Source organism: Rattus norvegicus, chromosome 9, assembly GCF_036323735.1.
Source record: "Rattus norvegicus strain BN/NHsdMcwi chromosome 9, GRCr8, whole genome shotgun sequence".
NCBI lineage: Eukaryota > Metazoa > Chordata > Mammalia > Rodentia > Muridae > Rattus > Rattus norvegicus.
This window is the reverse complement of record NC_086027.1, coordinates 41025955-41048456: the sequence shown is the minus strand read 5'-3', so window position 1 is coordinate 41048456 and position 22502 is coordinate 41025955. Positions and strand designations below refer to the sequence as shown.

Below are 22502 nucleotides of genomic sequence, written 5' to 3'. Positions count from 1 at the left end.
GCTTTGCAGTTTTATGAGGTCTCATTTGTTGATACTTGATCTTACACCATAAGCCATTGGTATTCTGTTCAGGACATTTTCCCCAGTGCCCATGTGTTCGAGATTCTTCCCCACTTTTTCTTCTATTAGTTTGAGTGTATCTGGTTTGATGTGGATGTCGTTGATCCACTTGGACTTCAGCTTTGTACAGGGTGATAATGGATCGATTTACATTCTTCAACATGCTGACCTCCAGTGGAACCAGCACCCTTTGTTGAAAATGTTATGTTCTTTCCAGTGGATGTCTTTAGCTCCTTTGTCAAAGATTAAGTGACAATAGGTATGTGATTTCATTTCCCCATCTTCAATACTATTCCATCGATCTACCTGCCTGTCTCTGTACCAATACCATACATTTTTTATCACTATTGCTCTGTAATACTGCTTGAGGTCAGGAATGGTGATTCTCTCAGAAGTTCTTTTATTGTTGAGTATAGTTTTTGCTATCCTGGGTTTTTTGTTATTCCAAATGAATTTGCAAATTGTTCTTTCTAACTCCATGAACAAATGAGTTGGAATTTTGATGGGGATTTCATTGAATCTCTAGACTGCTTTTGGCAAGATTGCCATTTCTACAATATTTATCCTGCCAATCCATGATCATGGGAAATCTTTCCATCTTCTGAGATCTTCTTCAATTTCTTTCTCCAGAGACTAGAAGTTCTTGTCATACAGATCTTTCACTTGCTTGGTTAGAATCACACCAAGGTATTTTATGTTATTTGTGACTATTGTGAAGGGTGTCATTCCCTAATTACTTGCTCAGCCTGTTTATCCTTTGAGTAGAGAAAGGCTACTGATTTGTTTGAGTTAAATTTATACCCAGCCATTTTGCTGAAGTTGTTTATTAGGCTTAGAAATTCTCTGCTGGATCTTTTGGGGTCACTTAAGTATACTATCATATCATCTGCAAATAGTGATATTTTGACTTCTTCCTTTCCAATTTGTATCCCTTTTACCTCTTTTTGTTGTCTGATTGCTCTGGCTAGGAGTTTGAGTATATATTGAATAAGTAGGGAGAGAGTAGGCAGCCTTGTCTAGTCCCTGATTTTAGTGGGGTTGCTTCAAGTTTCTTTCCATTTATTTTGATGTTGGTTACTGGTTTGCTGTATATTGCTTTTACTATATTTAGGTATGGGCCTTGAATTCCTGAACTTCCCGAGACTTTTAACATGAAGGAGTGTCGAATTTTGTCGATTGCTTTCTCAGCATCTAATGAGATGATCATGTGTTTTTTTTCTTTAAGTTTGTTTAGATAGTGAATGACGTTGAATAATTTCCTTATACTGATTCATCTCTCATCCCTGGGAGGAAGCTTACTTGTTCATGATGGATGATCATCTTGATGTGTTCTTGGATTCAGTTTGCAAGAATTTTATTGAGTATTTTTGCATGGATATTCATAAAGGAAATTGGTCAGAAATTCTCTGTCCTTGTTGAGTCTTTGTGTGGTTTAGGTATAAGTGTAATTGTGGCTTCATAGAAGGTATTCGGTAGTGCTCCATCTGTTTCAATTTTGTGGAATAGTTTGGACAGTTTTGGTATTAAGTCTTCTTTGATGGTCTGATAGAAATCTCCACTAAACCCATCTGGTCCTAGGCTTTTTTTGGTTGGGAGACTTTTAATAACTGCTTCTATTTCTTTAAGAGTTGTGGAACTATTAGATGGTTTATCTGATCCTGATTTAACAGTGATACCTGGTATTTGTCTAGAAAATTATCCATTTCATCCAGATTTTTCACTTTTATAAAATATAGGCTTTTGTAGTAGGATCTGCTGATATTTTTCAATTTCCTCAGATCTTATTGTTATGTCTGCCTTTTCATTTCTGATTTTCTTAATTTGGATACTCCCTCTGCGCCCTCTCGTTAGTCTGGCTAAGGGTTTATCTATCTTGTGGATTTTCTCAAAGAACCAGCTCCTGGTTTTATTGATTCTTTGTATATTTCTTTTTGCTTCTACTTGGTTGATTCAGCCATGCGTTTTATTATTTCCTGCTATCTACTCCTCTTGGATGTATTTGCTTCTTTTTTGTTCTGGAGATTTTAGGTGTGCTGTCAAGCTGCTAGTGTATGTTCTCTCAAGTTTCTTTTTGGAGACCCTCATAGCTATGAGTTTTCCTCTTAGCACTGCTTTCATTGTGTCCCATAAATTTGGGTATGTTCTGCCTTCATTTGCATTAAATTCTAAAAAGTCCTTCACTCCTTTCTTTATTTCTACCTTGACAAAATTATCATTGAGTAGAATGATATTTGACTTTCATGTGTATGTGGGCTTTCTGTTGTTTTTGTTGTTATTGAAGACCAGCCTTATTCCCTGGTGATTTGATAGGATACATGGGGTTATTTCAATCTGCTTGTATCTGTTGAGGTCTGTTTTGTGACCATTTTTATGCTCAATTGTGGAGAAGGTACCGTGACCTGCTGAGAAGAAAGTATATTCTTTTGTTTTAGGATGAAATATTCTATAGGTATCTAAATTCTATAGATATTTAAATCCATTTGGTTCAGAACTTATGTTAGTTTCTCTATGTTTTTGTTAATTTCTGTTTCTATGATCTGTCCATTAATGAGAATAGGATGTCGAAATCTCCCACTACTATTGTGTAAGGTGCAATGTGTGCTTTGAGCTTTAGTAAGGTTTCTTTTTATGAATGTAGGTGTCCTTGCATTTAGAACATAGATACTTAGCATTAAGAGTTCATCTTAGTGGATTTTTCCTTTGATGAATATAAAGTGTCTTTCCTTATCTTTTTTGATAACTTTTGGTTGAATGTCAAATTTTACTCCATATTAGAATGGCTACTCCAGCTTGTTTCTTGGGATCATTTCCTTGGAAAATTGTTTTCAACATTTCCACTCTGAGGTAAGTGTCTATCTTTGTCACTGAGGTGTGTTTACTGTATGCAACAAAATGCTGAGTCCTCTTTCCACATCCAGTCTGTTAGTCTATATCTTTTTATTGGGGAATTGAGTCATTTGATGTTGAGAGATATTAAGGAATAATTATTGTTGTTTCCTGCTACTTTTGTTGTTATAGGTGGAATTATGTTTGTGTGTCTCTCTTCTTTTGGGTTTGTTTCAAGATTATTTTCTTGCTTTTTCTAGGGTTTAGTTTCCCTCCTTGTGCTGGAGTTTTCCATATATTATCTTTTATAGGGCTGGATTTGGAGAAAGATATTATGTAAATTTGGTTTTGTCATGGAATATCTTGGTTTCTTCATATATGGTAATTGAGAGTTTTCCTGGATATAGTAGCATGGGCTGGTATTTGTGTGCTCTTATGGTCTGCATGACATCTACCAAGGATCTTTTTGGCTTTCATAGCCTTTGTCGAGAAGTCTGGTGTAATTCTGATAGGTTTGCCTTTATATGTTACTTGACCTTTTTCCCCTTACTACTTTTAATATTCTTTGTTTGTTTTGTGGATTTGGTGTTTTGACTATTATGTGATGGGAAGAATTTTTCTCTGGTCCAATCTATTTGGAGTGCTGTAGGCTTCTTGTATATTTATGGCCATTTCTTTCTTTAGGTTAGGCAAGTTTTCTTCTATAATTTTGTTGAAGATATTTACTGGCCCTTTAAGCTGGGAATCTTCGCTCTCTTCTTCACCTATTATCCTTAAGTTTGATCTTCTCATTGTGTCCTGAATTTCCTGGATGCTTTGGGTTAGGAACTTTTTGTGTTTTACATTTTCTTTGATGGTTGTATCAATGTTTTCTGTAATATCTTCTGCCCCTGAGATTCTCTCTTCTATCTCTTGTATTCTGTTGGTGATGCCTGTGTCTATGTCTTCTGATCTATTTCCTAGGTTTTCTATCTTTAGGGTTGTTTCCCTTTGTGCTTTCTTTATTGTTTCTACTTACATTTTTAAATTCTGGATGGTTTTGTTCAATTTCTTCACCTCTTTGGCTGTGTTTTCCTGTAATTCTTTAAGGGATTATATTGTGTTTCCTCTTTAAGGGCTTCTTAAAGTCATCTATCATCATCATGAGATGTGATTTTAAATTCAAAACTTGCTTTTCTGGTGTGTTTGGATAACCAATATTTGCTTTGGTGGGAGAACTGGGCTCTGATGATGCCAAGTAGTCTTGGTTTATGTTGCTTAGGTTCCTGCACTTGCCTCTAGCCATCAGGTTGTCTCTGGTGTTAGCCGGTTTTGCTGTCTCTGATAGTGTCTTGACCCTCCTATAAGCCTGTGTGTCAGCACTTCTGTAGACCTGTTTTCTCCCATTAGAATCTGGGTACAGAGAACTATGGGACTGGGTCTGCTCCAGGTTCAGGCAGAAACTGGAAGGGTCCTGTCCCTGAGTGTTCCTTAGTTTGTGTGTCTGAGGGCTCCAGGTGAGTCCCATGGAACAGAAGTGGTGGTCTTACCCCTGTTCTCAGGTATGTCAGAGCTCCCGTTGACTGGCTTTCAGCTCTTGGTGCAGGCAGAGACCGAAAGGATCTTCTCCCTGACTGCTCCTATGTTCCTATGTTCAGAGGGCTCTAGGCAGGTTCCTCTTGGGCCAGGAATGTCAGCAGAAGTGGTGGTCTCCCCTGAGCTCTCAGGATTGTCTGCACTTCTGAGAGTCCAGGTCTCTTCTCCATATGATTTGGGTACAGAGAGCTCTGGAATGGGGTCAGCTCTGGGCATAGGCCACAACTTACTTTCTTCTCAAATCATGGGAACATAATGGATAGAGTGTCTATACTAGCATATGCAAATTTTCCTTCTGTTCACTCTCCCCTTCTTCCATTATTCTGACTCTTATTTGACTTTTTCTTTTCTTCCTCACTACAGGCATGGGGATCATTCCTGATGTATACCTCTGTGAAGAAGTCAAGGTCTTCAGGTTGAGGAATCCACTTAACAAAATAAATCTTCCTCTTACCACTCATATAGTCATGCCACATATTATTTTGAATTATCTGTCTTTAAAAATAAACTCTATCAGTATGAAGTGGAAATAAAACAAATAAAATGGAAAGATATTTCTCTCAAGGTACTCACTGAAAGCTGTTTTCATTTGTTCAATTGAAATAGCAATTATTTATTCAATTTAGCCTATATACTTATTCAGAATCCATAATTGTCTGTACTAAAATGCTCTTTCTTTTATGGAACATTGGGAACAGTCACTAATATGATTTTATGTCTTTCCTGACCAATTAATAATTGCAAACCAACATCATTGTTGCCTTCTTAATATCTTCAGGGAAATCTATATATCAGAAAAGTAGACAAGATCATGTTCTGAGGTTTATCATTTATCATTAGAGTCTAGAGATAGCCACTAGAATTTCCACTTTCTTATGTCCTAGAACCAAAAATGCAGACAGAGACAGAGGTAGAAATAAAAACAGACACTTCATATAAATAGCATAGAATTCCAAAGGATAAAAAGGCCAGAGATGGGGAAAGCATAGAAGTTCAACAGTGAAGTGCTTCTGTTGAGGTCCTTGTCCCTTAAGAGTTCTGAGCCTGCACCAACATTCCTGAACATTTTCATGCAGTAATTGCTCCACATTCATTCCATTTGTCAGGAAGGTTTCTGGTCTTCCTCTCTGCCAACTGGCTTCTTTCATATGCCATTTGGACACCCTCACTGTCCTCCTGTGTCCTGTCAAGACTATCTTCCCAGGGGGTCATTTAGTCAAATCCTTCAGAGCCAGGATCATAATCCCTGCTTTCAGCCTTCTGATCTATTATCTTTCTATCAATCTGTATGTGTTAGATGTAAACACATCTGAAGTTTAGTGCCTTTAGAAATAGTATGAGCAGTGCATGACCTCGTGCTGAGAGATACAATTTCAGATGCGTCATTTTATACTAATTCACACTAATTGTGTAATCACCATGTTCATACTAAACCAAATCATCACCAAACTTCCTGACCTAAAGAAACTGAACAACTTTGTGGCTATATAATCTTGTTTCAATAACTCGGCGATTATGCCTTAATTATGATTATGCTGCACCTAATTTAGATAAAAGATAAAATAAGTGGAATGTGTTGTCCATACAGACATCAGACATTTTACCTCTCTCTCTCTCTCTCTCTCTCTCTCTCTCTCTCCCTCTCTCTCTCTCTCTCCCTCCCCCCCCTCACCTCCCCCCCCCCCCCGCTCCCTGAGAAGCTTGAAAGCTGTAAGTTCTATGTTTTATGGGAACATTACAACTCATTCTTCACAGGCAAAATGAGTTTGTAAAGACCCACAGGCCCTCACTCAAGTAATTTGAAATACCAAAATAGAAAGAAATTCAATGTGTTTAAGTGAGAAATAAAGATGACTAAAGAAAGCAGGAATTCTATAATGATCATGAGAATTTTAAAATATATTTATGCTGAGGTCATGAAATTTTACAATTAGCATATAGAATGAACACTTTAGTTTGGTAGCCATAGGATTGTGCCTTATTTTTTTTATTTAAGTATCTTAAACTTCTGATAGAAAGGAAAGTCATGGCCAGAGCATTGTGTTCATGAGGGGTTCAGAGGCCTCAGAAAGCACTTGTAATTCAACATGTGAATTAAATAAGGCTCTATTCTATCTAGAATTCAGATAGTGTCTTTCTTTTTAACAATTGGGTTGTTTTGAATTGTTTGTCAATTAAGTTTCACTCAACACACTAATATAAATTAACACATTATGTGTAATGTTTTCCAAAAAAGTACTAAGTGATCTAAAACAAAGCACAGCACAGCTTATGTTTACTTTTGTTTAAGAATAAAATGAGAAGGGGGGCTGTCCAGATGGCTCAGCAGTTTAGAGCACTGGCTGCTCTTCCAGAGGACCCAGGTTCAATTCCCAGCAACCACATGGCAGTTCAAAACTGTCCTGTAACTCCTGTTTCAGGGCTCCAACACCCACCCTGATACAGACATGCGTGCAGGCAAAACACCAATGTACACAAAATAACCATACATAAATTATTTTTAAAAGGAAATAAAAATACAGGAAAATGTGCCTTTGTTATAAAAAACAAAACTACATTGTTACCTGCAAATGGGGGGTGGGAAAGAATGGTGTAGTAGACATGGACAAAGTGACAGACTCTGTAAAGACCTTTGTACACAATTGTTAATTTTAGAAGCATGGCAATCTTCTATATAATAAATCAAACAAGAATAACAAGGATGAAAATATCAAGGGTAAGAAATGGGAACGAACTAAAACAACAACAACAACAACAACAAAGAATGCAAAACTAAAATAAGCAAATGAATGCAATCGTGTTACTAATCAGTAAAATAACCACAAAGAAAATAGACTTAAGCACCACAGTAGAGAAAGAGCAAGATTTTCGTCAGGGGGGAGGGGGGGTCTGGCTCCATTTCCCCACAGGCTGTCTATTAATTGCAAAAGAAGAAAAAGTACACAGTTGAGAAATGATGCAGTGCTGCGCCCACATGAACACTTCGAGCATCAGAAGTGAGGAACACACAAGCCAGAGTGCTCCGGGACTCATGGCCCCAGATGGATACAACCACACCCATGTGACATCGTTTCGCGAAGCACACGGCCTGACTCTGTGAAGGAGCATAAGTGAAGCCCAAATCGTGAAGGGTTTGGTTTTAAAATGTGAGCCGCAGTGGAGAAAATCCACCGCATTCCTCAAGAATGTTAAGCTTAGAAACAAGATCAAACGGCTGTGACAACTAACTTCAATACCTGATATGTCTAAGCTTTGAGAATAAAGGTGAAGAAGTGGCATTGATGGGTCAGTTAATGAAACTTGGATAAATCAGTAAGTTAGCAAAAATTATGCTTGTTAAAATTATTGAGGATGATAGCGATAATTTGGCCACCTAAGAGACTTTTGCTCTTAAGGTGAGAAAACCGAATCTTCTGCAGGGTTTTACTGCTGTGAACAGACACAAGGACCAAAGCAAATCTTCTAAGGACAACATTTAATTGGGGTCAGCTTACAGGTTCAGAGATTCAGTTCAGTATCGGCAGGCAGGGGAAGGGATGGGGGGACGGGGCGGGAGGGGGGCGTTAATGGTAGCATCCAGGCATGTTGCTGAAGGAGCTGAGAACTCTACATCTTCATCTGAAGACTGCAGCATACTCACTCCCAGGCAGCTAGGATGAGGGTCTTACAGCCCATACCCACAGTGACACACCTACTCCAACAGGGCTTACTTTTGACTTGTGCCTTTCCCTGGGCCAAGAATATGCAAACTATCACAGAGAGTAAGAGGGTAAGAGGAGGGTGCAAGCAGCCCCTATTGTAGTGAGTCAGGCACACCAGGCTGTTGCCAGGTAACTATGGGGTGGAGCCTAGAAGGAATGTTAACAAGCTGTGCTCTAAAATGAGCTGCTACAAAAAATGATATTAGAAAGACATGACCAGTCGGTCAGTCCCAAGTTTGCAAGCATTCTCCTTTGATGGAACTATCTACATTTGCTACTTGGTGCCCTAATGAAGCTAGGCTTAATTCTTCTTAGCAAAAGCCCCTTCCCTAGCCCTAGCCACCCACACTCCCTCATTAAAGGAGGACACCAGATACTCTGTCATCTACCTCCTGTGTTTGGAATGCTGTTCAGAATACCCAAACACTATCTTCCTTTGACAGGCTGGTGACTGCAGAGTCACTAGATGACTAAGTGAGATGGCAAGCCCTCAGGTGCCCCCAGGAGATGACTTAGATGAAGGGATCACCTGTGGTGCTTTGAGAGCACAATCTCCCCAGGGCCAGTGTCTGCAGCAGTCTTACAAGAGGTGTACGCACTTGACTGGTAAAGTACTGAAGTAACTAGAAAATATCATCCTGAGTGAGGTAATCCAATCACAAAAAAAAAAAAAAACCACCCACACATGGTATGTACTCACTGATAAGTGGATATTAGCCCAAGAGCTCAGAATACCCAAAATACAATTCACAGACCACATGAAGCTCAAGAAGAAAGAAGACCAAAGTGAGGATGCTTCCGTTCCTCTTAGTAGGAGAAAAAAAATACTCACAGGAGAAAATATGGAGACAAAGTGAGGGGCAGAGACTGAAGGAAAGGCCATCCAGAGACTGCCACCTGGGGATCCATCCCATGTGCAGCCACCAAATTGAGGATGCCAAGAAGTGCATGCTGACAGGAACCAGACATACCTGTCTCTTGAGAGGCTCTGCCAGAGTCTGACAAATACAGTGGTGGACCCTCGCAGTCAACCATTGACCTGAGAATGGGGTCCCCAATGCAGGAGTTAGAGAAAGGACTGAAGGAGTAGAAGAGGTTTGCAATTCCTTAAAAACAAAAACAATATCAATCAACCAGACCCTCACCAGAGCTCCTAGGGACTAAACCACCACCCCAAGAGTACACAGGGATGGACCTAATGTTCGATCAGCATATGTAGCAGAGGATGGCCTTGTGGGGCATCAATGGGAGGAGAGGCCCCTGGTCCTGTGAAGGCTTGATGTCCCCATGTAGTGGAATGTCAGGGAGGGGAGGTAGGAGCTGGGTGAGTGGATGAGTGAACACCCTCATTGAACAGGGGTGGAGGAGATGGGATAACGGGTTGCTGGAGGGGAAACCAGGAAAGGGGATAACATTGAAAATGTTAATAAGAAAATATTCAACTTAAAAAAAAAAAGTCATCAATGTTCTCCAGGGCTGTCCATGCTTCTGAGGGTATTCTGAGAAATTCTAAAAGCCAGTATATCTTTAATTTATTTTTGGTTATCTTGCTTTACAAATTATGCCTTCAACCAACCAATTCATTTTTAAATAGATGTTAAGAAACCTGCTTACTGCTGTCAGTATGTGGTGACCTAGAGATTCATCCATTGACAAAAGGACCAAAATGTTGGCTTTAGCCTTTTTGGTTAATTCAGTCTTTGTTACACATAAATTATTTATTACAGATTTGGCATGACTGATGGTTTCCACCTAACTAACAACTAACAACTGTTAGCTGGAAAGGAAATGTACAAATTTTGTAAACATTCTGTTCATAGGGCTAATTTGAAAAAAAATTCTTTGTAAAGTGAATCATTTACTATTGACAAGAAGCCCCTGTCTCTGGAAATATACCCTTTGAATTGAATATTATAAATCGTTTCTTTGGGGCAAATACAACTTAGAATTAAAATGTCTCTTTATATAGCCTGACACTATAAAATATACTTCTGTATGATCTTGGAGTTGGATATAAATAAACAGCTAGCTACAATTATCTTATCCTTCCACAGAGCTCTGGTAAGTAATCTAGCCAGCTGTACAACTGCATTTAACCTTATGTTAACCTTATACCTAACCATAGTTGATTCATGTTCATCTTCATGTAAAAGTGTCCCTCATGGTCCCTTGTCTCTTAATGTCCCCCACAACGTTGTACAGTCGTTGCCTCCTGACTTATGTTCTGGATCTTTGCCAACCAATAAACTTTATCATGGTACTTTGGATGGATCCTCTTCTGCGGTACTCTTAACTGCTGCCCCCTCATCGCCCTGCTGTCAGCCTTGAAGCAGTTACCAAGAGGCCGACATCCTCAAACCCCTAAAAGCAATCCAGGTGCCTTCTCAAAGGCCATAGCCATCCAACGTATTACTACATTTGGGAGTGGGGAGGCAAACTATAACTAAAACAAGTGGGCTGAAACTTATAGGAATCATTTAACCTCTCTGCCTCAATAGCTCACAAAATTAAAATATATAAATGTATAAATAAATAAATAAATAAATAAATAAATAAATAAATAAATAACTTTGAGAAAGCTTAGATCAGCCTCAACTCCTTGGATGCTACCTCCGCAGACAAGGTGGCTTCCACAACAAATCTGAACTAGTTTGGGATGTTATCTAGAAATGGCAACCGGAAGGAATTCAAATACTTCTACCACTTGCGTATGGACTTCGGATCCCCTCCCACTCTGGCTCCTTCACTAACTCAGTGCTGTCTTTCCTATTATTGTCTTGCCTATACTTTTACCCTGTCTTTTAAATGCTGTACTTACTAACGTCTCCCTATACCCAAACGAACGGTTCCACAAACGCTCTCCCATTAGCTCTTGCTACACTACAGCTCCCTTTGCTCCTGATACATCAGCAAAAAAGACCGTTTCGAATCTAAGCGAGAACTCTAGCAAAAAAACGAACTTTATCCCTTTCTCCTATAGCCAGAGACAATTCTGTACATCGGTTCTCTATTTCTTCTACCCCCATCCTCTGAAGCTACCTGCTTCTGCTAGCTCATTTATTCACAGAAGTTCTGACCATGGAACTAGTCAACATTGCCGCGAATCAGCTCTCCGCCCACATCCTCTTATCAGTCCACTCCATTTCTTCCACCTTTGTTCTTCCCTTTCCCTCAGCCTTCCCAGAAAATCATCTGCTAACAGCCCTCTTTATAACTATTTCTCATGTCTCTGCAGGACTTCAGGACGATGGGTCGCACAGTCCATCCATAACTTGCAGTCAATCAAGCTTATATTCTCCCCATACCAAAGGACCCCCCCACTTCAGTAGATCCAGATCAAACCCCTCTACAAAGACATTCCTCAAAGAGAAGCAGCTATAACCCTTCTGTCCTGTTTATTTATATCCTTTCAGAATTAGGAATGACAATTCCCCACAAAAGACTACATTTCCCAGCTTCCCTGTGGCCACGCCCAACAGTTCCTGAAGGGAGGGACTGTATGGTACAGTAGTTGTTTCCATCCCTATAAGGGGCCACATCTCGTATTCTTCTGTAGGAATTTTGGGCATCTGCTGGGGTATTTTGTGGCTGACAAAAGGACCCCCTCACCATAAATAAGCATAATCCCCAAAGTCAAACCAAATCTCTCTCTTTTCCTCTTTCCATCCCTTTTTAAACTGTCTTCCTTAAAAAAAAAAATCTAACAACCAGAATGTCCACAACTGAAGATAATAATTTCCCCTCTCTTAGAATCCATCTGCGTCCAACAGCTCAGCAGAGAGGGGCTGCAGTTGCAATGACTCTGTCGTCCGGAAGATGGCGTTTCACCACCCTTCTATGTTCTTGCTCTTCTATTATTGTGTCCATTCTCTGGGAAAGCTCACGGCAGCACCAACGCATTCTTTAGTTGAGCAGGCAGCCATTTCTTACTCTCCGCAGCCGTGAGTCTCTGCTCTTACTGCCCTTCACTGCAAAAAGAAGCTTCTTCCATTAAAGCCGAGAGTAGCCTGTTTTGTCTATGCATGTAAACACGGAGATTTAGAAGGCAATTTGATGCAATGTTAGTTTGACTAAACCACAGTTGTAAGCACGCCCTAGAGCCTATGACTTTCACAGCCACGTGTTAATGAACAGGTGTACAGTACTAGGCATGGATTCTCTACTGCAGAATGGGCTTCAAATCCATAAGGGAGCACTTCGTTACCCTTAAAAGAGTCTTGTAAACTTATCTCATCTAAGAGGTTGGTATTGCAGTTCATACAGTTCCCATCTGGACACATCATCTATGCCTTTTCTCCCTTAGGATCCTGAGTAGCACTTTCTGGAAAGCACCATGAAAACCAGCCAGCTCGGTTCCAGCTTAACTTCTCTATATTTCATGAGCAAGATGTGTAGTGTCTTCTCTTGGAGGGTTTTCTCACACAGTCCTAGTTGGAAAGCAAAAGTAACTGAAAGAAACTGTATTCTTTGTGGGTGCTCCTAGGACCTCCCTCACCACCAACTCATCTCAGCATCTCACACCTGCCACTGGATTTTCATTTAATAACACATGGATTCTGGGATGCTATCCAACTAGGAAGAATATTGCACTTTAACCCATTTATTAAAATTATGGGTATTTTTTAACCTGCCTAGAAGTGTCACAGGTGTAACTCCTGTGTCACATGTATGTCAGTTGTCAGCAGAAAAGAGAGAGGCTATGTTTGTGCTCCGACATGTCAACATCTGAATGATAAGTAGCCTAGCATTCCCTGAAGAAAAGCAAGCCTGAGATGACTACCAGTCAGGCACCAGGGGTCCTAGATGGGGAACTTAACTGAGATGACTCTGGTGCCAGGCAAGCCTGGGTGTCAGGGAGCAGACCATGCCTGAGATGATTCCTGCCTACTGCCATAATACACAGTGTAGCATAGCATGCCTGAGGTGACCTCAGACACTCAGAGAACCTGGTTGTCACTCATAGGAGCAAGTACATGGTGGAGAAATAGAAGAGAAATAAAACAGAAAGAACGCTATGGGCACAGTGAAGAGATGCAGAATTGGAGACTCAGGGGTAGTGAGAAACAGCCTAACGTGAGTGTCTGGAGATGGCACCTGGGACCAAGGTGGAATCCTGACCAGTGCTGCCACCAGGGGCTACAACTAGGTCCATGGCCCTGCAGCAGCACGGGTCTGTTACCACCAATGGCCAGGTGGATGTCCCTGGTCTGGGCTGCCATCTGGGCACATGTTAATGTCTGAGGGCTATACAGAGCTGATCCCACCCCTCATCTGGGCACCATGTTGGGGCATGAGAGGAAAAGAGCTGACCCCACCCCTTAACCTCTTCAGTGCTCTGGAGAGCAACCCCCCCCCATCCCGCTCCACACATTTTGCAAGTTGTAGGTGAGACTGCCCCAACGTTATGAGTGTTGGAGAGCTGGCCCTGCCACTCATCACCCAAACAAGGCATGAAGGAAGAAAAGATACATTCCTCCCTACCCTTCCCTTGCCACCTGCCGCAGGTGGGAGAGCTGGCCCTGGGGTCATGAAGACAAAAGAACTGGCCCTGCCTCTCACCTGCTACAGCACTTGAGAGAAAGGCCCTGTACCTTGCTGGGGTGAGCACGGTAGAGCTGACCTTGGTGGCAGGAGCATGGGAAAGCTTCCCCTAAGGGTGCGAGCATGGGAGAGCAAGAGGGCTGATTCTGCAACTTGTTTGCAATGCAACACTGCAGCAGTGTGGGAAATGGAGAGATGCCCTCCCCCACCCTCAACCCTGGCCACCTGTGGCAGATGGGAGAGCTGGCCTTGGGATAGTAAAAGTCAGAGAGCTCTCCCTATCCCTCACCTGCTGTGGCACAATAGAGCTGGCCCTGGATGGGGGGGAGGGTGTCGCATGTGAGCCAGCCCTGATGGTATGAGTACAGGAGAACTGTCCCAGACTCCTTTCTGCCCTGTGGTGGCACAGAAATGAAGAGATGCCCTCCTCCCTCCTTCATCCCTTACCACCTTTGGCAAGTGGGAGTGCTTGCCTTGGCGTCATGAGAACTGGCCCTGAACCTTACCAGCTGCATCACTAGGGAGATAGGGCCCTGCACTTCATCTGGGCAGCAGAGTAGAGTTGGTCCCGGTTACAGCGTCTGCAGGTGAACCAGTCCAGAGAACTGGAGGGTGGGAGAGCCAGCAAGCTCACCAGCTCAGATACCTCTCAGGCCCAGATTGATGGCTTTGGGTAAATTCACCCCAACATCTATCCCACCAATGAACGGCTGGAGTACAAGAAGGGGCTGATCCTATAAATTCAAAACTACATGACACATGACAGCAACAGGATATCCAAGAGGAGTCCCAGTGAAGTTCCAGTATTGATTGTGTAGGAGAAGCCAGAGCCCTCCTACTGGACCAGTGAGTCATTGCAGTGAACATTTGCAAGCAAAGAAGTGTGAACAAAGGGTATACTGTGGGACACACAGTGACACACTACAGCTTCCACACCGAGAATGTTCTCCTTCTGGGAGAAGGTTGCAAGGGTGGAGAGTGGGTATGAGGGGAGGGGGAGGTCAGTGGGATTGGGGTGCATGATGTAGAAGTCAAAAGAACCAGTAACAGTTGGAAGGAAGTATGTTCTTTATTGAATTACAAGTAGTAGGTATCCAGATGACTCTTCATATACCTCTGTTGTTCTTGAAAGGATTCATAGACAGACCTGACAATGGCGAAGGAATGAAGACAAACGTGTACACACAAACAACATAAAAAGTGCTGGGGCAGGTGCACATGGCTCTCTAGTGGAGAAATGTGGGGTTTGTTTATTGTTTGTATTATATTAATTGGGTTCCTGAAATTACACCAGAATTTACACGGCTACATGTGGGATGCTGAGGGTCTCTGCCCCCGTTGGCTTTGATTGGTAACTAAAGTCTCCAGAGGCCTATGTCTGAGAATCAGGCATCCCATTTGGGTCTAGGGAGCAAAAATGGGAATATAGACTTCTGTAAGTAGTAACTCAGGAATATTGGAGGAGAGGTGGTGGCAATGTAAAAATTTAGGAGAGGTGTGATCATTGAGCTGCTTAAGGTATTTTAAATATAGAGCGGTGTGCACATACGTGCATGCGTGGGTACCTGAGTGCATGCATGCATGCATGCGTATGTGTCTTTAATTCAAAAAACCAGAGCACTGGAGCAAGTAGCAAGGAACTTGAGCCATCTCCATCGGGAGATTAGAGCAGATTAATCCACTCGTGCTACAGAGAGACCCTGCCGGGACAGGCTCACCATCTTCATCAGAGGCAGTAGAACAGGATGGCAAGGTTTCTGCACTCAGATAAACAATGCGGTACCCACGTGGGTCAAGCTGACAGGCTCAGCTGATCTCTATATACCTGTGTCGGTAGAGGAGCAGTTTTCAGTCTGTAAATTTCTGTGTACAGTATCAACATCCACATATGGGATAGAGGAAGGCTCCGTCATCCTTCTGAGCCCCACCCGAGGGGTGGGAAGGGGTGGTTCCTTTGAGTCTGAGGCTAGCTTCTCTCACATAGCCACGCCCCTCATTCACTCATCAGGACCTGGCCACTCAGGTCTGCCTCTCCTCCCTAGGTACATCCTTCATTTTGATGAACTTCCCTGCATTTGACTCGTTCCTTCTTCAGTCTTTCCAACTCCAGTATTCCCGCATTTACTCCATTTCCCCTATGTTCTATGCCCTGCATTCCCTGAAGACAGTCTTCCTCTCCGAGTGTTCCCTTTCTAATTTCCTGGTTTCAAGGGGATACTGCCAATTAAACCTGCATAACCCAGGATTCAAGCTAAGATCCACATCTGACAGAAAACACGTGCCATTTGTCTGTCTGGACCTGGGCTCCCTCAACTCAATACATATTTCCCATTTACCTGCGAGTTATATTTTGCTTTACAGCCTGAGTAAAATCACAGTGCATGAGTGTACCCCATTCTCCTTGTCTATTCAGCAGCTACTGGGCACCTAGAATGATTCCGTTTTCTATCGCTTGTGAACAAAGCAACTGTGAAAGTGGATGTGCAAGGGTCTTTATGGCAGGATTAGGAGTCCTTTGTGTTAATGCCTGGCCATGATTATTGTTGGACCATATGGTAATTCTAGTCCTAAATTTTGAGATATCTCAAGCCTGCTCAGCAAATGGCTATGCTTGTTTATACTGCCACGAAGAGTGCATGATGTTTTCCCTCTTCCCATAGCCACACCGCCATTTTTAGTCATCTGTCTGCTCCATTTATAGCAATTCTGACTTATCTGAGAAGAAATGACAAGTAGATTTGATTTGTATTACCCTGTTGATTAATAATGTTGGACACTAAAGTGCTTATTAGTCATTGGTATTTCTTCTTTTGAGAACACTTGTTTGTTATTTGACGTTTGATGTTTAGAATTGTCCGTTCTACATAGTAAACCCCCTCCAACTGTATGCCTGGCAAAGATTCCCCCCACTCTGTATGCTACATGATTTTTTCATTCCTACAGTTTTCATTTCACAAGGTCTGATTTGTCAGTTGATAGTCCCTGAGTTAGCAGATGCCTACTTTAGAAGTTCCTTATGCTTGTGTCTTGTAATGTGGCTCCTGCACTTGCTTTCAGCAGTTCCAGAGGTTTGGAATTCACACTGAGATCTTTGATCTATCTGGGCTTGATATTTCCGTGTGTGTGAAAGATGACAGGTAAGGATCTAGCTTCCTTTCCCTGTCGGTAGACAACCAGTTTTCTGAAAATTACTTGTTGAAGACATTGTCTTTTCTCCAGTGGCTAATTATGGCATTTGTGAAAAATCAAGTTAATAGAATTGCCTGGACTTAATTCTGGTCTTCAATTCTAAATTATTTATTTGTAAGTCTCTTTTTATCTGAGGCCATGCTGGTTTTATTACTATAGTTCTGTAGTAGGGCATGAGATTTCATATAATAATGCTTGTATCAATAACTACTTTTTTCACAATTGCTTTGACTATCTAGGGTCTTTTGTGTATTCATAGCAATTTTAATATTGTTTATTTTTCTATTTCTATGAAGAACAGTATAGTGGTTTAAATATGCTTGGCCCAAGGAGTGGCACTATTAGGAAGTGTGGCCTTGTTGAAGGGAGTGTGTCATTATAGAAGAGGACAATGAGACCCTCCTTTTAACTCCGTGGGGAGCTAGCCCTCTCCTAGCAGCCTTCAAATGAAGATATAGACCTCTCAGCTCCTCCTGCACCATCCCAGGCTGGACACTGCCATGCTCCCACCTTGATGATAGTGGACTAAACCTCTGAACCTTAAGCTAGCCCCAATTACATGCTGTCCTGATAAGAGTTGTGTTGGTCATGGTGTCTTCTTCACAGCAATGCAAACCCTAACTAAAACAAATGACCCCAGAATTTAAACTAAAATTGCATTAAAGCATGTAAATTGCTTTTGATGAGCAGCAATTTTCACAATATTAGTTATTCTAATACATAATCATGAAATGTCTTTCCATCTTCTGGTGTTGTCCTTGATTTATCTTCAGTTTTACATTTTTCATTGTGGAAGTCTTCTACATTCTAGGTGTGAATTTTTCCAAGGTGTTGTTTGCTTTTGTTTGTTTATTAGGTACTGTGACTTCTTTTTTTTCCTATTTGTATCCCTTTCATTTTCTTTATTGTTTTATTGCTCTAGCAAAGACCTTAAGTACCATTTTGAATTGAAGATGACACAGTGGATGGTGGGCTGCTTTGGTTTACCTCTGAATTTAAGATTTTTCTCTTTTCAGTACAATGTTGGCTATGAATATGTCAGATACAGCCTTTATTGTGTTGAGGTATAGTCCCTTCTACACTGTTTGCTCTAGGACTTTTATGACAAAGAGATATATTCCCTACAACACTGTTTTCTCCAGGACTTTTATCATGAAGGGGCACTAGATTTTGTTAAAGGCCTCCAAGGTATATATTAAAATGATCATATGATTTCTTTCTGTCTTTAAGTCTATTTATATAATTCATTACATGTACCAGTTTCTATGTGTTGAACTATTACTGCCTAACTGAGATAAATACAACTTATTCATGGAAATGCTAATGTGTTGCTATAGTGGGTTTGCAAGTATTTTTTGAGAACACTTACACCTGTGTTTATAAGGAATATTGCCCTATAGAGATATTTTTGTTGTGTTATTATCTAGTGTTGATTGTGGAAAAGGAGTTCTGTTTTATAGAGTAATTTGAAATGCATTTGTTTTAGTTCTTTCTTAAAGATATAGTAGAATTCTGTTGTGAGATTAGAGGTTTGATATTTTCTATTTTACTCTTTTAGCTTCTTATAATCTATTTAAGTTATGTAATTCATCTTGATTTAAATTTGGTGGATCAGATGCAATGAAAAAATTCATCCATTCCTTTCAGGATTTCTAACTTAATGAAATTTAGATTTTTTTTTAAAAGTATCCATTAATATTCTCTTAACTTCTTAGATGTCTATTATAATGTCCCCCTTTTAATCATTATTCTATTTCTTTTGGTTAATTTGTCAATCTTGTGTATGTTTTCAAATAAATGAAACTTTATTTCTTAACTTTATAGATTTCTGTATTTTTTATTGGTAGTAGTAGGGTTTTTTTCCCCTACTTTTTATTTATTTCTGGCCAAGTGTTAGTTATTTCTCCATGTTTCTTTGATGTTTGGTTTGCGTAAATGATGCTTTCATTTGCCAGATGTAATTGCTGCCTTGGAGGCTTACTGCTGATTAAACTCACCTATTTTGCCTCTTTCTGAACTCTGGCAGCTGGTTCAACTCAGCTGTTCTGTTCTAAACTCCAGTCCAAGCTGACTGATTTAAACTGGCTTTCTAAGCTTCTGATAGGGTTGTTCTGCTTGACTTTAAACTAACTCTAGAAACTTGTTCTAATCCTCTGACTCTTATCCATTCTCAGATTCATTGTCTTCACTTGCAATCTGTCTCTGTAATACTGTCCTGGTAAAACTGTTGGTTCTCTCTCTCTCTCTCTCTCTCTCTCTCTCTCTCTCTCTCTCTCTCTCTCTCTTTTGTCTTAAGTAGTCTCTCTTTTCTGTACTGTTCTCTTGAGAGTTGGGCATATCCTATCTCTGACTCATTTTGTCAAAACTTTCTCTGATTCATCACTTTGTCTATCCTTCAATTATGGCTGCTCCCTCCCCCACCCCCCAAATTAACCTTACCTACATTGTTTGGGATTAAAGGTGTGTAATAAGGGCATGTCTATGTTCCAGCCAGAGGGATTAAAAGTGTGTGGCATGTATGCATTCCAGCCAAATCACCTAGGTCTTTGGATGTGATGATCCATTGCTTTAACAGCCATATCGTTGAATTGAGATTCCTCTACAGGTTTGTTCTTATTTTTCCAAATTCTTAGGTGTATCATTAAGCTATTTGTTTGAATTTTTACTGATTTATTTTCAATATAAGCACTTACAACTATAGAGCATCTGTCATGGTAGCCTAGTGTTTTTAATAGAAGTGTTTTTATTTTCGTTTAACTATATATTTTTTTAAATTTTTTTTGTAATTTATTTAATGATCCATTCATCTGTCAATAGTGTGTTGTATTATTACCATGAGTTTATGTATTTCATGGTATTTCTGTAGCTATTAATTTCATGCTTTATTCCATTGTGGTCAAATGGAACACATGGAGTTATTTCAAATTTCTTCAGTTTTTGAGATTTATTTTGTGTCATAACATGTGGCCTATTTTACAGAATTGACCATGGATTGATAAGAATACTATATATTAAATAGTGTTAGGATCGACTACTCAAAAGATATCTGTTAAATCAATTTGGTCTATGATATAATTTAGCTTTGATAGTTTCCTATTCATTTCTTGTCTAGATGTCCTGATTACTATTATGTGTTGCAAATAACTTGTAGCTTAATAACTAGTTGTAGTTGATTTATGAAATTGGGTTTACTCAAGTTTGATGCATGTATGTTTAAAATTGTAAGGACCTCTTGCTGGATTGTTTCCTTATCAAAATGAAATGATCTTCTTTATCTTTTCTGATTAGCTTTTGCTTAAAGTCTATTTTGTCAAGTATTAGAATAGCAATTCTTGTTTGTTTTCTGTTCTCATTTTCTTGAAATACTTTTTTCTGCCCTTTTACTCTATGGAAGAGAAGGTAAGTGTGTTTCTTGTAAACAACAAAAAAATGGATTTTGTTTTCTAATGAAATTGGAAAGAATTACCATTTGATGGGGGAATTGGTATGACGCAACACTAATTTATTCTCCATTCTTTGGCCAACAATGTGTCTCTTGATTAAATATTGCTTCTCTGACCAAGGCTAAGAACTACACTACTCTATGGCTATAAAAATAAATGTTTGGAAAGAAGTTAGACTAGACGTCAATTTGGCAAAATATCAGTAATACATCTCCCTCCAGGGTCTGTAACCTCCCCAACTGAATTAGTTATTTTTCCTGTTACTGTAACAAAATACCCTGACAAGAAACAATTTAAGGGCATGAATTACATTATGGCTTATGGTTTAATAAAATTATTCTGTATTGATTATCTTTCTACTGCTGTGATAAAACACCATGATCAAAAGAACTTAGAGAACCAAGAGTTTATTTTAGATTATGGTTTCAGAGAAAGAAGGGTATTGAATGGGAGTTCAGAAATACTAGAATACATTAATGAAAAGAAGTGAAAGCAGGCTGGCAAGAACAGGGGGCCTGTAGGTTACTATCTACAGTCAGGATCAGAAAGTAAATAGGAATCAAGGACAGTGTATATAGTCTCAAGATTTGTCTCTAGTGACCCACTTTCTCCAGTGATGTTCCACCTCTCAAAGGCCCTCAATTTTCCCAAACAATAACAATAGTGAGGACCAGGTGTTCAAGCTCTTGAACCTATTAGGGACATTTCAGATCCAATCTAAACCATTCATAGACTTTTTACCAGGTTTAGAGTATCATGCATGTAAGGCTGCCAGTGGCACTATATTCTAGCAAACAACATCTGCTTTGGTTATTGTCCCCTTGTCCCTGTTGAATTTTTTCCAGGACAGAAAACCTGGTACTTACAGTGGGTGCTCACTGGACTCAAATTTCTGTTAGTAACAGTTGGATAGCTACCAGTAAAGAGATATAATTTATGTTTCTAATCTCTTAAAACATTCCCCTCATGCCAGAGGTAGTTGCCAATACATTCAGGAACCAGACTATTCTTTGCTTTCCATTTCATTTCACTTGTCTTGGGGTGACAGAAACACCATCAAAGTGTTCAGTTGTCTGAGTTAGTTTTCTACTTCCATGATGAGATACTAAGACCAATGGAACTTATAAAAGAGAGCATTTAATTAGAGGCTCATAGTTCTAGGGGGTAGAGTCCATGACCATCACAGTAGGGAGCATGATAGCAGGACATCAGGCAGGGTACTAGAGAAGTAACTGAGAGCTCACATCTGATCCACAAACATGAAGTAAAAAATTAACTGCAAATGGCATGAGTTTTTGAAATTTCACAGTCCACCAGTACCATACTTCCTCTAACATGGGCATACCTCTTAATCTTTTCCAAATAGTTCAGTCAACTAGGTACCCAACATTAAAATATACTCTTGGCTGGGGAACATTCTTCTTCAAACCACCATATTCCATTCCACGACCCCCATAGGCTTGTAGCAATATCATAGTGGGAAAATGTATTTAGTTCCTATAGACTTTCAGTCTCAAGGCTGTTTCAAAGTCCAAAGGCCAAGTCGGATACTCAAAGAAATCTCTTAATTTAACCCTCTATAAAATCAAAAAGCAACTACATATTCCAACATACAATAACATAAAATATACATTACCATTTAGAAGAAAAAGGTATGGGGTATAGGTAGGAAACACTGAAGCAAGTCAAGACTGAAACCGAGCAAGGAAAACTCTAAATGCTGTATCTGTGTCAGATGGTAAAGGGCTTAGATGGTTCGCCTATCCTGGCCTTCTGAATACAACACATTTCTTCTCTCTTGATCTGGTTCCACTATATTTCTGAAGCTTTCTTTGGTAATATTCCATGGCTCTGGGATGTCCAGACTCTTGTAGTCTCCAACACTATCCAGGTTTAACTTTCATAGCCTCATACAGTAGATTTTTTGAGCCTCCATGAGGGATGGCCCTGGCCACATGATGGACTTCAGGAACTTTCCTTAACAGTAAAAGAATATTCTACAACCCTTTTACTCTTGTGTCTTCTATGACCTTAAAGCTAGAACAACATGGTCAATGCTGTCAAGTTTTGCTGCCTGCTTTGGAAGAAACTTCCTCTCTCCTAGAATTATATTTGAGTTGTTGTTGCTGTTGTTGTTGTTGTTGCTTTTTAGAAAAAAATAATTCAT

General features: G+C 40.1%; 1 pseudogene; it reads left to right on the top strand.

Moving 5' to 3' along the window:
- The first annotated feature begins 12788 nt into the window (after positions 1–12788).
- On the top strand, positions 12789–12911 carry LOC120094931 (small nucleolar RNA SNORA17; annotated as a pseudogene).
- Positions 12912–22502: the final 9591 nt, after the last annotated feature.